The sequence below is a fragment of the Nasonia vitripennis genome, chromosome 3 (assembly GCF_009193385.2).
Source record: "Nasonia vitripennis strain AsymCx chromosome 3, Nvit_psr_1.1, whole genome shotgun sequence".
Lineage (NCBI taxonomy): Eukaryota > Metazoa > Arthropoda > Insecta > Hymenoptera > Pteromalidae > Nasonia > Nasonia vitripennis.
This window is the reverse complement of record NC_045759.1, coordinates 2,528,775-2,544,587: the sequence shown is the minus strand read 5'-3', so window position 1 is coordinate 2,544,587 and position 15,813 is coordinate 2,528,775. Positions and strand designations below refer to the sequence as shown.

The following is a 15,813-nucleotide window of genomic DNA, read 5'->3' as shown; positions in this document are numbered from 1 at the left end:
GTGGACGCAGCGGCCGCGTCGTCTCGGAGAATGCGGCAAAGGGCGCGGGCCGAGGAGTAGATCTCGTTCTCTCTCTCTCTCTCTCTCTCTCTCTCTCTCTCGCTCTCTATCTCTATCTCTCTTTCTCGCGCACCGGCGGAGGGAGAGAGCCGACACAACACATTTTCCCCTGCGCTCGCTCCCACCGCAGCAGACGCCGTTTTTCTCCTCTTGCGCTCGATCTCTCTCTCTCTCTCTCTCTCTCTCTCTCTCTCTCTCTCTCTCTCTCTCTCGCTCTTCATCTCGTACATAATACTCTGCTTTTAGTTTTTTAGGCGACTCGGGTCTCCGGATTGATAGATACTCGCGTGTGAGTTTTTCGAACTTTTCCCGGCCGTTCGATATTAATGGGTATTACTATACAGCCGGCTCGCTATTCCCGGAAAGCCGATGTTTATTTCCAAGTGCGGGCTATTGTCGTCCCTTCGCCGAGTATAAATAATATTCGCGTGCATACTTAGGACGAGAGAGACAGATGTATATTCGTGTCCGCGCGCAGAATTGGAGCGTGAAAAAGCGTCGCCGCTCGGTATAATTACGAGAAACTAGAAATCGGAGCGCATTGATAAACAACGTATGTAAAAGTGTGTAACCGTATCGGAATACACGTCGCCGCGCGCAGCTATACATGTATAGCGCGGCAGCGGCGAAAGTCTTTCCGTGTTTCGGTAAATATTCCGTTTTCTTTCCCTGGAATGCGCTGCCGCCGCTGTCGTGTATACATATATTCGTGAAGCGGTAGCTCGCGCGCGCGCGCCGCGTGTTTTTATGTTAATGGCCTTTTTTCGTATGGTACGCTCCGATCGAGAGAGAATTACATTACGCGACTCTTTGCGAGTGAGTTTTTCGAAAGAGGTGTGCATATAGGCCTCTGATAGGCTACGTGTTTTTCAGGTGAAAAGCGAGCGCAGTGGCGCTACGCGTCGGAATGCCGGGAATTTATGATTTTTATCGGATCGATGACCTTTGCGCGACGCCGGGTGCTCTAGTGCGCTTATGTAAACAAATGCGTCGTCAGCTGAATATTTCGAATTTGAGTACTTTTCATAGAAAGTTTTTTTTTCGCCTCCTCCTAGATCGTCATGCGGATGTAGAACCGAAAATATTCGGTGACTCGCTTTCGATTCACGGTCTGAATCACCACGAGCAGAATTAGCGGCGACTAAGATATTCCGCGAAGCTCCTTTACGAATCCCGTCGTCCCGATTATCGACTCCCATGTTTCCGCGTAAACCTCGACTCGACGTAAACAAACGTTTCTCGATGCCATTACGCACAGTTCGATTTCATCGTAGCCTAAATACAATCGTCGAAATCTTCGCAGCGGCATTAGTAGTTCTCTCGTGTGTGTGTGTGTGTGTGTGTGTGTATAGACCAGCGAGAGAGAGAATATACTGCGTCGCGCACATAACACACGGACGCGGGCACAGACACGCACACATGGCCGCTTAGACGTGGGAAAACATGGCCCGGAAGATGCGCAGTCGACAGACTGCGCAGACTCTTGTTTTGCTCGCAGTCGGCGGCGGCGGCGGCTGCTCGCGCCTTTTCCCTCTCTGTCTCTCGCGCTTTCGCTTTACGACCCTTCTACGCTCGCGCGAGTGTAGGTTTAATGGCTCTAAGAGAAGAGAGAGACAGAGGCTTGTGTGTTTATCCGGACAGATGCTCGCGTGGATTGGATTTGCATCGGCAGGCGGTCTCCTTGGGAGAGATTGTCGGTGTGTGTGTGTGAGGTTTTGTTCGAGAGCCTCGGTAATTTTTTCTTTCTCCCGTCGTCTGGTGCTAAACAGAAAACGTCGGCTCTGAATCTTTGCACTTTTCTCTCTCACCTGTTGATCGCTTTTTGCAATCAGTCGTCGGGCGGCTGATAGAATTCTAAAAGCCATTAGCACCGAAATTGTCAGGCATCTCAATAACGCCGTTGTTGAAAAACTCGTTCGCGAGTTTCATTATTTGTCCCGATGCGGAGAGCGCGGCTGTGTGGAAAACAGCTTTGATGAAGGAAATAATTGCTGTATTCGCGCGCGTGAAATTATACGCATTCCCGCGACTGCGCGCGTAAACAGCGCGGAGAGAAATTATAGGCTTTTCGGGGAAAAAAAAGAGCGGTAATAATTATCCGCGATCGCATGACACGCGGAGTGGATAGTATAGGGAAAAGTCGATTTAAACGCGATAATCGCGTTCGAGTTTTTTTGTTCTCTCTCGGTGCAGTAACACCAGGAAAAAATCCTTCTCCGATATAGATCGTGTGTATACGTATACGCACACGACGACGACGACGACGACGACGACCGAAGCGTAAATGAATGAACGCGTGAATGAGTGACGTTTTTATTTTCTCTCTGCAGCTCCGGCAGCGGCGAGATAACGAGCTTTCGAAATTGATAATGGATTGCAAAGTTACATCGAGCGTACACGCACACACTATCAACGCAGCGATTATAAACGCGCGGCTTTTAAAAAAAAAACTTGCCGTTGCGAACTTATGCTAATAGGTCTCTCCCGAAACTAGTTATTCGAATGTCGCCTCGATCATAACTAACCGCGAGCCTGGAGCCATTGACTAATCTCCATCTCGATTCCGAAATAAAAATGACGCTCTCTCGCTGCTTTTATATAGTAAGTGTACAAGTTATATTGTTGTAAGATGAAGAGTCGAAAAAGCGTGCGCCCTTATAAACATAACCTCAACCTCGCAGCGCAGCTATAGCCTCTCTCTCGCAGCGACTCGCGCGCCAGCGTAAAAGAGACTCTGGCGCGCAAGCAGCGATCGAGGGGCGACTATAGACTCCAGGACGCGGCCGGGGAAACGAGAGAGGCGGTGGGGGAGACGGTAGTACGGAGGGGAGGGAGGGCGCGGCGGCGGCGGCGTGCCGAACGCGTTCTGGTAAACAAGTTGTGCCGTTGTGCGCCGCGACTCGTGCGGCTATCTCGCTCGCGCTACTCGCGCTTTTTCTCGCTGAAAAAACAACAGTGCCTGTGTGAATAATCATCGCGATAGTATCGTAGTGTACGACGCTCCACAGACACGGACACGCGGAAGAAGTGTGCGGCAGCTCGAGTAGCTCGCGCGTGTGTGTGAACTTGTGCAGTAGTAGTAGAGCGAATCTAGTTTCGGAGCGCGTAGTTTTCGCGAGCTGCGCCGCGCGCGCGTCTCTCCGGGAGCAATAAACCTAACCTATATAGGAGAGAAAGAGTGGCCCATGGCCAGAGAGCTCATCTTCGATGCCGCGGACTTTTTCCACGCCTGTCTACCTGCGGTAAACAAGAGTCGACGAGTGCGACTCCGCGTGTTGTGTATGTGTATAGTGTGTGCTGCTGCTGCGCTGCTTGTGACTGTATATAGCTATAGGACGCGCGAGCCGCGTCTGGGGCTCACGCGGGGAGCATCGAACGCCGCCGCCGCCGCCGCCGCTCCCGCCACAGACACATGCGCGAAAGAGAGAGCGAGTGTTTGTTTACGCCGCGCATTCGGGCTATATATACCTTTACGCGTATAGTATATTCTCTATAGGGGCGATAATTAACGCGTAGAAGAGAGTGCTTGACTACTCGCTAACATAACCTAGAGGCTCTTTGATGCGTATGAAAAATGCCGATGTGTGTATGTGTTCTCTGGTTTGTTTGCGATCTGTCTACCCGTGCAGTATCATATTCGGTAACGAGAATTTTTCGGAACGAAGCGTAGTGCGGTTGTCCGACTCGCTTGGTCTGGCAGCTATACGTCGAGGTCGCGCGCGCGCGCGCGCTCGCGACAGAAGCTCGAGAAGGGTGAGAAGAGCGAGACGGAGTGCCGCTTCCTCTCGCTCGTGTGGCGTCGCGGAAGCTTTGGCTCTCTGTGACGCGGAATGACTCTTGTCTGCTGGATTCCTTTCGGGCTCGTTGGTTTGTTTTGATAGCAGGCTTTTTCGGAAATTATCGGAATTTCGGTTTTCCCGCCGCCTACGGCACGAAGGACTTTATCCTTAATTTCAAAATTTTGTGCCGACGGCTTATCGAGTTTTTTCTTCTTCAAACCGTTGCGGGTTTTCCGACGCTTCTCGACATTGTTGATAGCGTCGTGTTGACAAACTTCAGCCCCGCGAAGGGAGAGAGAGAGACAGCGACGTCGTCCGCATGCGCGGACTTTGGCGCGCTTGCGCGCTCGCGAGACAGGTAGTAAGTACGTAGTACACACATATACGACGCAGACACACAAATACACACAAAAAGGTCGTCCGGAATCACGCCGGGATCAATGACACTTCGGAGGAGTATAAACTGTTGTTGTTGTTGCAATGAATGGAAATGAAAGCCGCGAAGCGAAACTGAGTGTGAAATGGAAGTACCGATATTGCTGTTATTTTGACGGTACTTCTCATTCCGAGTTTCGTGAGCTTGAAGTATAGGTGTATTTTATGCTTGGCTCTTCCTCTCTCTATGTAGTATATACTCGTGTGTTTGGATGCCGAAGTGTGGGTTGATCGAGGCGTGTGTTTACGCAGACTTAAACACTGTAACCTTGTGCTGGTGTTGTAAATAACTTTTTTTTCTGCTGTACTAAATCATAGAAGTAAAGCCTAAACTTTGAAAGACGTAGTAGAAGTGTCGTTTAACAATCAAAGAAGTACGACACACTTCAATGACTCTTTCTCTTTCGCATTCTTTACATATATATATAGTCTTAGAGCATATTTATAACCGCAGATGGAAAAAGTAGAAACTTTTGTTTTCCCACCCTCGACGAGCTCGTCTGCTTCTCCGAGAAGCACTCTGTCTCTCTCTTTCTCTCTCGGGGCTATTTTAGAATTCCAATCGAGCGTATGCGCCTGACTGTATACCTGGAAGAGTATATTTTTATGTTCGCATCACCACACACACTATCTACACGTGCACGTGTGCAAATTTTCATCATCTCCATCTAATATACTCTCATCACGACGGCACGCCCACCTCCCCACACAAACACATATACACGCACTCTCTCTCTCTCTCTCTCTCTCTCTCTCTCTCTGTCTCTCTTCGATCCAAAACAAACCAACAGGTATGTCGCGGATTCGTGTCCACAAAGACAGTCGACTCACATGAGCCAAGCCGACGCGACGTAAATACGCATTATCGTCTGGCTCTCGCTTGCTCGGAATTTTCGGACTCTATTCGCGCTCTCTCCCTTTGCTCGTCTTCGTCTAGAGAGCCGTCTTCTCTCTCTCTCTCTCTCTCTCTTTCTCGCGCGCGCGGTATATAACACACTTATAGAGCCGCGTGCTGACGACGAACAAGAGAGGAGTTGCGCGCGACTTTGCCTTTGTTCGCTCTCTCTCTCTCTCGGATATTCGGCTGTTTTGTTTTTGTTTCTCGATCGCTGCGTGAAATTTGCTTCTTGGAAAAATGAGAGGCCCTTTCTCCGATCGAATGTCGAGCGAATGCCTTTTAAATTAGCCGAACGCGATGTGCTTTTAGCGGAAAAACAAAGCTAAATGCCGCCAGACACGAGAGATGATACATTTAACGTGTATGTGTGTGGATGTATCGATTGGGAACGTTTTTTGACGTTGCGAGCACGCGATCGACTCGTTGCTTCTATATTGCAATTAAATACGCGTCGCCACGTGACTCGCGGTTATTTCCGTAACGTTCGTTAAGGATAACTATGATTCGAAAAAAAAAAATAATAACGACGATAAAAAAAGGTGTAACGAGCTAAATTTCAGCCGTAACTGGCCTCGTTAACACGAAAACACGCTCCTACGAGCGTATACGTGTACACAATGCGCGCGCAGGGACGGAACGCATACATTACTCGTTCCCCGTTTCTCCGTATCCACTTGTACTTGGCGACGAAATCAGAAGGAAAAGCACGCGTCGACAATGAAAAAAGCCACACGCGGAAGCGAAAAGCCGCGGATCGTAATTGTTTTTCTCGGTAAAGGGCGCAGAAAAAAAAGAAAACTATAATACGTGAACTTGAGAGAAAAAAAGCCAAGCGAACGAAGCTTTTCTGAACGCGCGTGCGGAAAAGCGGAGCGCTAGAGCGTCATAAACGAGGCGCGCACGTGTCGCTTGCGACATTGCCGTTTATTTTTAACGCGAAACTGCAGAAAAAGGCCTCTTTAGAAAAAGAAAATCATCCGCGCGGTCGCTGCGTGTGTAGGCTATAGTAGGATCGAGTGTGTGTGTGTGTGTGTGTGTGGAGATTATTTCGGCGCGAAATTCGAATCGTTAGCGAGAAAATTTTTAATATTCATTGTAACGCGTTCGCGAAGAAAAGTCGCGAGCAGCGAATTCGCGTACAAGCATATACACACTGCTGCACACGAAAGCGAGAATATAAAAGTTTGTTGCTCTCCAACAGCAGGTAGAAGAGAAGAAGAAGTCTACGCAGCCAGTGCATCGACGGGACGCGGCAACGTCCCTCTATAGAGTGCGTCGAAATTCGTCCCCATAGAACAGACACTAGGAGAGAAGCGGATAGCGACTCCGGAAATCGCCAACAATACGTGAGTTAATTTTTCTCTGAATTCTACATACCAACTTCTTCATTTTTTTTTCTTTTATCACTTCAGTCATATATTTTTGGCAGAAGCACGACTGGCTTTATTTTTTAAAGCGCACGATCGCGTCGAGAATAGCAAATAAGCGCGACGACGATTTTTAGAACTTGGTCGTGCGCCGTGCGAGTAGGCAGCAGCAGCGAAAATGAACCGTAAACACGCGAGTCATTCAACCTTGAAGGTCAATGCCTGCGGGGATGTATTGAGTTCAACAAAACAATGCTGCAAACACATACGGGCTTCTCGATTCTCTCAAAAATTCGATTTACTCGACGTGTGTATGGGTAATCGTAATCGTTTCTCCAACAGATTTCTCTCCGCGCGATTCTCGCACATACATACATTATGCAATCGGCTCTTGAGTATATGAGCAACGTTATATTTTGATGCATACAGTGCAAGAGAGAGTGAGAGAGAGAGAGAGAGAGAGAGAGAGAGAGAACCGGCAATTTAAATGATATACACACTTATGCGCAGAGTGCGCGAATGATTGATTCCGCAGAATCACCTCCTGAATCGCTCGATAAATCAAACGCGCGCGCGTTTTATTGATTTTTACTCGCTGCGAGAGCACTTCCGTTAACAGGTATCTCGCGCGCATTGATAATAGGCCCTAATTAAGGCTTCCTTTTCTCTTTTTCGTGAAATGAAGGATGAGGTGTATACCGAAAAGGAGGAATGCCTGTTCGCTGATTCCGATCGCTCTTAAACAGGAAAAAAAGGAAATCCTTCTCGATACGCTCATAATACTCTCGGTTCTGTATATACCGCCTCTTTTATCGTACCGGAGCAAAGAGAATTTCCATATTCGTCGACGATGCAGCAGGAATATCCACTCTGACGTTCGGCGATTTAATGCACTTTTTCTCTCTCCCTCCCGCATATAGCCGTCTCTCCTCTCGCGTTAAATTGGAAATACGATAGGATCTCAATATTGTTTGTACGGAATACGCTGCCGGCGATGTAAAGTAGAATCCGCGCTCCTTTTGTTTTCGCTCTCGCTCTTTCGAAGGCTACGTTTCGTTGCGCGTTTCATCGGCGGCCGATCTCGACGAAATTGACGAAAAAAAAAAAGAAAGTCGGATATATACACACGAAAAGGTCTGATGACTATGCGCCGTGTTGCTGCTGTAACGGAACAATTTACGAGTTCACACGATCGAGCGGCGGCGGCAGCTTGCGTAAGTGACGCAAGCAAAACAATCGGGGTCTTTAAATTTTTTTGTCCTCCGTCTCTCTCCACCGGCGGCAGTGGCGTTATCTCTTTGTCCCCCCCCCCCTCTCTCTCTCTCTCTCTCTCTCGGTTTCACCCAACTTGTTTTCGAATATAACGACGCGAGGACGACAGTAGAAATCTAGTCGCGACGACAAGGCCGGCCGAGTGAGACGACGGCAGATACGTACTTTGCCGTACGAGAGTAATGTGGTAATGACGAGGTGGGCCGTTTATTCGAACGCTACGTCGTTCCGTGGATGGGACGGAATTCAACGAATATTACCTTTTTTTTTATTACGCGCACCTATGCGAAATATTTTCGGACACGAGTGATTGATAGAGTCCGAGTCTAAATATACAACAGGCAGGTGCGTATTTGCACGCAGTTCGCGCGTCATGATCCAGATCGTTGCCGGCGAGGTTTGCGACAGTTTTCACGCAATTGACTCGATTCGCGGAGCCGCAGCAGCTCGAGTATATTTTTGGAGCAAACTCCATTAGCGGCCGAATCAGAGCCGGCAACGCTGCTCTCTCTCTCTCTCTCTTTCTCTCTCACTCTCTAATTGGTTTATTTTTTGCTAATTGCGCGGTATATAACGCGGGAAGAAAATTCAGCGAATTTCGCTAATATATCAACTACTCGGCTCGTTTCGAGAAGCAGATGAATCCGTAAATAAACTGATCGAACGAATGAAGCGGTCGGCTTTATTAATTCTCCGAAACATCGTCAGTGCGACGAGGAACAATAAAATTGACGCGCGCAAGCGAGCGAGAGAGACAGCGAGTGTCTCGCAGGGCTATATTTGTAGCGCGAAACACAATGGCCACGTCGACTCCTCGCGTCAGTGTCGTCATCCCTTCGACTCTATGCCATAAATATTTACGCCGCATACCTCCTGCTGCTGGGCTGGCGAGTGGCTATTTGAATTTTCGCGCGCTAAAAGCGAAGAGACGGAAATGTTCACATCGATCCGGCGATGATTGCATTGTTATGTGTCAGTGGAGAAATTGAAAGGTTGTGTAAGGGCAGAGTTGTGCTAAACTTCGAAAATACGGTCTTTACCCACTCTATGCAATTTGCTTGGAAGACGTGTAGCTCGACTGTAAGTACTCGAGAACATGTATCTCGACAAGACGGCGTTAATAAACACACGCTAAATAAATGCGGACGGCGACATCTCGGCATAACTGAGCAACTGCGCACAGCCGTATGATTCAGGGCCACTCTCGGCTCTGATCGATCTTCTTCCGCCCGTGGCCCTATATCCCTCGAGCGGACGATACAACAAGCCTCTACCGCCGCTTTTCTCTCTCTCTCTCTCTCTCTCTCTCTCTCTCTCTCTCTCTCTCTCTCTGTCTATAGTTCTCACGTGTGCCCTATTTTCTTCTCGCTCTCGTTTTATCACTTGCTCGCGTTGTCGCTGCTGCTGCGCCGTCGCATGCGTCCTCCATTCGTGACACGGATCTCGCGCTCCGGAGAGACGAGGCGTGTTTTAATTGTTTATCGGATACGTTCGCGGTGCGATTGGACGACACGTTGGAATCTGTGGGAAAGAGCGTGATTTTCGTTCTCGCTGGTAGGGGGAAACGAATTGGAAGGGAGCTTTTACGCTTGATCTAGTTGGGAGCGCAGTTTTTGGAGTATCGGAAAAACTTTATAATGAAACGAGCGCAGGTGATTTTAATGGTTGCGGAGGGTGCAGTAGCAGCAGCAGTCCGTCGTGTGTGGAAAGTTGATTAAATTTGAATTTCGTGTGCCTGCCCGCGGTTGTTAAACGCGAGTTAGCGAGGAGGTTGGTATATTTAAAATTGAATGAAACTGTTTGTTACATTTCGGGCTATGTATTCAATTAATTCGTCCGTCTGGGTGTTGTTTACGATACGTATTCGTTACGCAGGATTTTGGGGAGGGGGGATTTTAATTCGGAGCTTGTGCGGGTAAAAAGCCCTGTGCTCGCTTTTTAATTACAAAAGTTCGATCGCCGTAATAAAGTACCTTGGTTTCACGCAGCCTGCTGGTGTATACTTGTATCGCTTACTTATCAAGCGGTAGTTTAATCATTCACTCGAATTAATTCGATCACGAATTTGTATACACTCGAATTTAATGCGCGCATGCAGCGAGCACAAAGCCGGAACAAAATCAATTGGAAATTATAACAAAATTTACATGCGTTTGCTCGAGAGAGTGAAAAGATCGTGTTTACAGCAAATGTTTGCTCTCGTCGTCGGAGCGCGTTGCTTTTCACATTGTGAAAATATAAATATAAACGAGCTCTCGTCTACCACCGCGAATACACACTTCCGATCGTTCAATCAAACGCATTATATTCTCCCGAATCGCCGACGGCTCTCCCCCTCCAAAAACAATCATACACCAATATGTGCTTCCGCGCAGGAGTACACAAGCTCACCTGGAAAATCGAATTACGTAAAAGCCTTTCGTCCTAAAAAATTCACCGACGACAACTCGCCGCTCGCAACCCGTAATCATCTCTCTCTCTCTCTCTCTCTCTCTCTCTCTCTCTCTCTCTCTCTCTCTCTCTCTCTCTCTCTCTCTTTCTCGTATAACAAACGACGAAGGAACGAGGGAAGGAAAGAAAGTATATACTCGCACACATTCGAGTCGAGCGCGTGTCTTCTCGTCGTTTCGCGAGGGGGGCCAATTGTCGCGCGATAATTTTTCCAGGAGGAGGGCGCCACCTGTAGCGGCACGTGACTCATCCTCTATGTGTGTACGGCAGCTGACGTGGGTATCGGTCGTTTTGAAATACAATTTTTTTTCCCCTCCTTCGGGAGTATTTTCTTTTGCCCGCGTGTTATGCTGCCTCTCCTCCCTTCGACGCAGCAGCAGCAGCGCAGAGAGCTGCTTCTCGGTAATCCGATGAATCGACCTGTGACACGGGAATTTCCTCCTCGGCTTTTTGCCTCGGCGTTTTCTCCCTCTTTTTTTTCCTCCGTTGTTAGATCGAACCCGAGTGAGGAAACGCCGCTGACCCTAAGCCGAGGCCGCGACGTGTGTAAGCGTAGAGGCGGCGAAGTATATCGGGAAAATGATTTTCAATTATGTAAGCGATTGTTTTTACTGCGGAAAATACCGGGAAAAAGATAGACAGGCGACACGTGGGAATTTTTCTCTCTCCCTGTCGTCAATCGTTGAGTTTATATTGAAATAACTTTTATTCTTTCGGCCAACAGCCAGTTCTACAAGCGATAAAAAAACTTTCGAGCATCGATAAACATATCTCCGCGGGCGGGCGGGAGTGTAAACAAAAATGTATTTTCAGCCGAGGAGGAATATTGCGCAACAACGGCGGCGGCTCTCCTATTTTCACTGGGTAAAAATATATGATAAAGCCAAGCGCGTGCGCGAGAGAGCTAGCGGCCTTTTAATTATGACGCGCGAGAGGGAAAGAGAGACGGAGAATATTAAAACCCGACGTCGAGGCTCTGAAAATTCAGCTCGTAAACAAGTGCGTGTCGCTCTAATGAAATTTCACCAGAGCGCGCAATCCTCTCCAGCTAGAAAAGTGTATACGCGTGCGTAGAAAAGTATAAAACTTAGGCGAATCGAGGAAAATAAGTCGATGTTTTTTTTCGCCATCCGGTGCCATTGACCTGCAGCTCGAAAAATCGCAGACTCATATGTATTAGTTGCCCCCGCGGCTATACTAGCGCGGCTTCTAAGTATATTAACTAGTTTGCGCGTGCGAGCGAGTTGAGCCTCACGCTCTGCTGTATACTCGATGATTCTTCGTTCTTCACCTGCGCGAGCTTGGCAAGTGCAGTGATTTCCATGAAAAAAAAAACAACGAAGCTCCGTTAGCTCCGCTAAAACATAAAAGAGTCCAAAACCCTCTTCACCGCGGCGATACACACCTGACCTCTGGAACCACGCGAAGAAGACCCATCCGCGTACACAGCCCCGGGGCGCTCTGACTCGCTCGCTCGCGCGCGAGGAAAACAAATGACGTCGATTAAAAGATTTGGCTGCGCGCGGTTCCCTTTACCGTCAATCAGCACACGAGCTCTCGGGGATTCCCCTCGGAGCTATATACTGCTACCGTTGCTCCCGTGAGCTTTCTGCTACTGTGTATACCGACGTCGAGAGGAATATCGAGCGGCACTCGATTTACGCGCTTTGCAAAAAGAAGTTAACATCGCAAAATCATAAACACAAAAGAGTCCCCCACGGGAGCCATTATCGCGCGCGAGCAAACTCGCCACATAAAGCGTGTACAATACATTCCTAAATATTTGTCCTTACTTTGCTGCACACGGAGATACAAACAACGCTGTTGTTCGCGTGACTGGGGTTGTCCTTTTTTTACACGTGCCTCGCGCGCCTGCGTAACTTAATTAGATTGTTAGGAACTACTGCTGCACGGCTGCTGCCAGCTAAGCGCGAGGGTTTTTGCCTCCGGTATAGCTTTTTTCTACTCTAGGAAATTCAATGTGCGAGAGCGAGGATGCGCCGAGTAATTAGACGAGAGTGCCATTGCCGAGGGTTTTCTGGCTCGGGGGACAGCTGACGCTGGGCTAGTATTGTTTGGTCGCTTGTAATGAAGTGTTTGCGCAGTATAGCGGACATGTTAATTTCGGACGGAGTGTGTGTGTGTGTGTGTGAGCACTTTATTTTTATATATCTCTCTGGTATAGATTGGGTTTGTTCTCTCTTATCACTTCCAACTGTACGACATTGTTGACTCATGAAAATACTTGGTCTTGTATGAAATTTTTCATTTCGAAGCTGTTTTGGCCGGAAAGCCCGCCCGGAATGTTGAATGGCGCGTGTAAAAATAATAACAAAAAAAAAAGAAGCCGGTATTTTCCGTACCTCGCGAGAGTGCAATCTGGATGCGGAGTGTAAAACGATTCGTATCGGTACCGAATTAAAGAAATATTTTGCCTCGAAAATTCCACAGACTTGTATATCTTGTCGAGAAGCGATAAGAAAGTTATCCACTTGCGCCCAGTCAATACACAGCGCGCTCTCGCATTCCAATTTCAAAAGATGCGTGTCTCTCATCTTCAGGCCGCGATGCATCGTGTGTATTTTTTTTATCGACGCTTCATTCAGAAATTTTCTTCGATAACGCACACACACACACACGATTACTGATCGAAGACGGCATCATCATAATAAAAACGTAAAAATCAATATAAGCTCGATAAGTTTAATTGGAACTGCTTAGTTTCCGTGTGTATACAACGGATTTCTCGCTCCTTCTGCTTCTCCATGGAATGAAGATACGTTCCGTTATCACCTCCGAGTGTCAACGAAAACACGGCGTCGTATAGAACAGGAAATAACTAATTGTGTATATATAGGTGGCCGACGATGAGAGCGAAGTATCTCGGTGTCCGAGTTGCAGATAAACGTTTTACGAGAAGTCGGGAGAAAAAGGAGAGGGAGACGCGGCGTTGGATAGATAAAGTCATTGAAAAAAAGAAACTGAATGGAAGAGCGAGCGAGTGAGTGAGTGAGTTACGCGAGAGCTGCATCGGTGCGTGCGTGCTTGTAGACGGAACGGGAGAGAGGGAGAGTGGGACGACAAACATCCTCTGGAACGCCCAAATTCTTCGGTAGTGATGATGACCTGTTTCTCGAGAGATATCTGCTTTATCTGTGCGAGCGAAGTGAGTTTTTTTTTTAATTTTGAAGTTTCAGTTTCGTTTTAAAAAAATGTGCCAGCTATCGTTTATCTCGTAATTCGCGATAACGTCTTCATTTCTGTACAATCACTTTCCCGTGAACATTCTTTTCTTCGTGGAAAAAAAATAAACGAGTTTGAAGTTATAATTCAAAGAAAAGGAAACGTGTACGAAAAAAAAGTTAGGAAAAATTTCTGGCTCTACGTGTCGCGCATGTGGGCTTATCTTCGTACACCTTGGGAAAAACAATTGCGTAGCCGGAGCACTCGTGCACTCTCTCGAGCCCTGCAGTAAATATTGTGGAACTGTGTTGGACGTACACACGTCCCAGAGAGTCGATTGCAAGTTCGACTTTTTTCTCGAGAAAAACTTCATTTACGCCATATGCGTGTATGTGATAATGCGATTTGTTTCAACTCTGCACATTCGTTTTAGTGCGCTTAAAAGGTTTTACTCAGCTTTCGAGAGTTTCTCGTGTTCTCGGTAGGGAAGTAGTGATGCTTGAAAACTTAGGAGAGGCGGTAGACTTTCGACCTGGTACTGCCTGGCGGGGAGGAGGGGGGGTAGAGAGAGTCCCCCTCTCCTTTCAGAAATATCGCGCTCGTTTCTATACACGGATGGAGTTGTTTTCATTATGTCGGCGACCTCGCAAACTTGACCCTCTCCTCCGGGCGCGCGGAGCGCGTGTGCTCTTATTAAGCTTGCATACACGCGGCAGAGAGCTGCGCGAGCGCACCTTTGAGAGTAGCGACGACTTTTACTGCGCTGTAAATCGCTTTATCCGCTAGGCTAGCTAGACCCTCGAACTTAGTGCTATTATTAGTCTGATGGACAGAGGAAAAATCGAAAGCGGATATACACCTGCTCCGCTATCGCGTACAAGCTTTCGAGAAAAAATTACTCGAAAAACGCTGCGAACTGCAGAAAACAGCGAATATGCTTGTGAACAGCGGCGCGAGTCGACCCTTTTATGCGCGACGATGCCCAGCAGCGATTTAGAGGATGAAGATGATTCTTAAATTGCCTCGCTTTGATTCGTCGACAGCTGACAGCAACGGCGGCGTCGTATATACGTACAGTGTGTTTTGTGCGCCGCGCTCTCGGGGGAACGATGGAGCTCTCTCGCGAAAGTATCTGCCGTTTAGTCGCGAGAGAGAGAGAGAGAGAGAGAGAGAGCTACACCAGTGTCCACTGCGATACCAGTTTGTTTTTGCTCTTTCCAAGTTCGCCGCGAACAATGTTTGGCTGCTAAGAAAAAAAGGACGACGCAATTACAGTCCTCCGTTGCAGTGTGTACACACAACACTGTTGCAGCAGCGGTGCACAGCAGCTCGTCGATCCGACTTTATAAATAATCTCATCGGCGACGAACGGTCTCGTTCCTCTGTGTGTAGCGCTGGAGCGAAGAAAGCGCAAAAAGGGGGGGGGAAATGAGAGAGGAACAATTGGCTACCGTCGTCGTCCTCTCTCTCTCTCTCTCTCTCTCTCTCTCTCTCTGGACGACCGCAAACTACGCAATTCCCGAGCGGAGAAGCTGAACAGAAGGCCGAGTCAAAGGAAAGCTGCTGCTGGCGAGGAAAAAACGGAGACGTTATTAAATTACGTAACTTCGATCAAGCCGCGCGCTCTTTCTCACTCTCTCGCCGATATACAGCGGTGTCAATCGCAGACGGTTATACGAGCTTATATAGCCTTTCATAGGCCCTCGCGACAAATTGCCTTTCTCGCGCGGCAGCGGCGGCTCCTTTAATTTTCGCCGGCGGAAGGAGAGAGAGATTGAGGCAACAGCTTCCTCTCTCCTACTGTAGCATCAGCGAACCGAGAGACAATGTTGTGTTTCGCTGTGGGGAAAAAGCAGAAGCGGGTCTGTCTGTTTACCTTGAGAGGATTCTGATGGCGCGGAGGCGGACAGATGCTGACACTGTGTGCTGCTCGGTCTCGGGGCGAATTTCGACTTGTTAAGTCTTGTGATGTGTTCATTTGAATTCGGGGTGAACGACTTTGAAATTTTTGAACGATCGAAAGTTCCTCATACCCCTGTGGACTGCCCATTCTTCACTGCACGGCACGAGAGAGAAATTCCCCCACACAGCAGCGTCTTCTTACCTTGTGATTTTCTCACCTCCGCATCGCGTAATGCGCGCCTAAGCCTGCGACCACGCGATGCTTGTATAATATAGGCTGTCTTGTAATGCGATTAAAGCCACCGTAAATGTGGTCTCCCGACCAGTATAAAATCCGACACACGCACACAGCCGCGAAGGTAAGAAGAGACTTTCCGGGTGTTTGTTACCTCGAGAAGTTCACGCTTTGAAATATCAGGTCGACTCTCTCGGGGGCCAATTGGAAAAAGAAAAAACGCCCGAGAGA

The 15,813-nt window shown here is 48.2% G+C and overlaps 1 protein-coding gene across 3 annotated transcripts in view; it reads left to right on the top strand.

Annotated features, from left to right (window-relative positions):
* Positions 1 to 15,813, top strand: part of LOC100122567 (insulin receptor) — a 120,309-nt gene that overhangs the window by 1,026 nt on the left and 103,470 nt on the right. For 2 of the 3 annotated variants that reach the window (XM_008205716.4, XM_008205717.4), the window contains exon 2: positions 6,374 to 6,518. The gene's annotated coding sequence lies outside the window, so the exon portion shown is untranslated. Of the gene's footprint in view, positions 1 to 2,941; positions 3,303 to 6,373; positions 6,519 to 15,813 lie in introns of those variants that run through there. The other variant, XM_003425702.5, reaches the window with a different exon arrangement.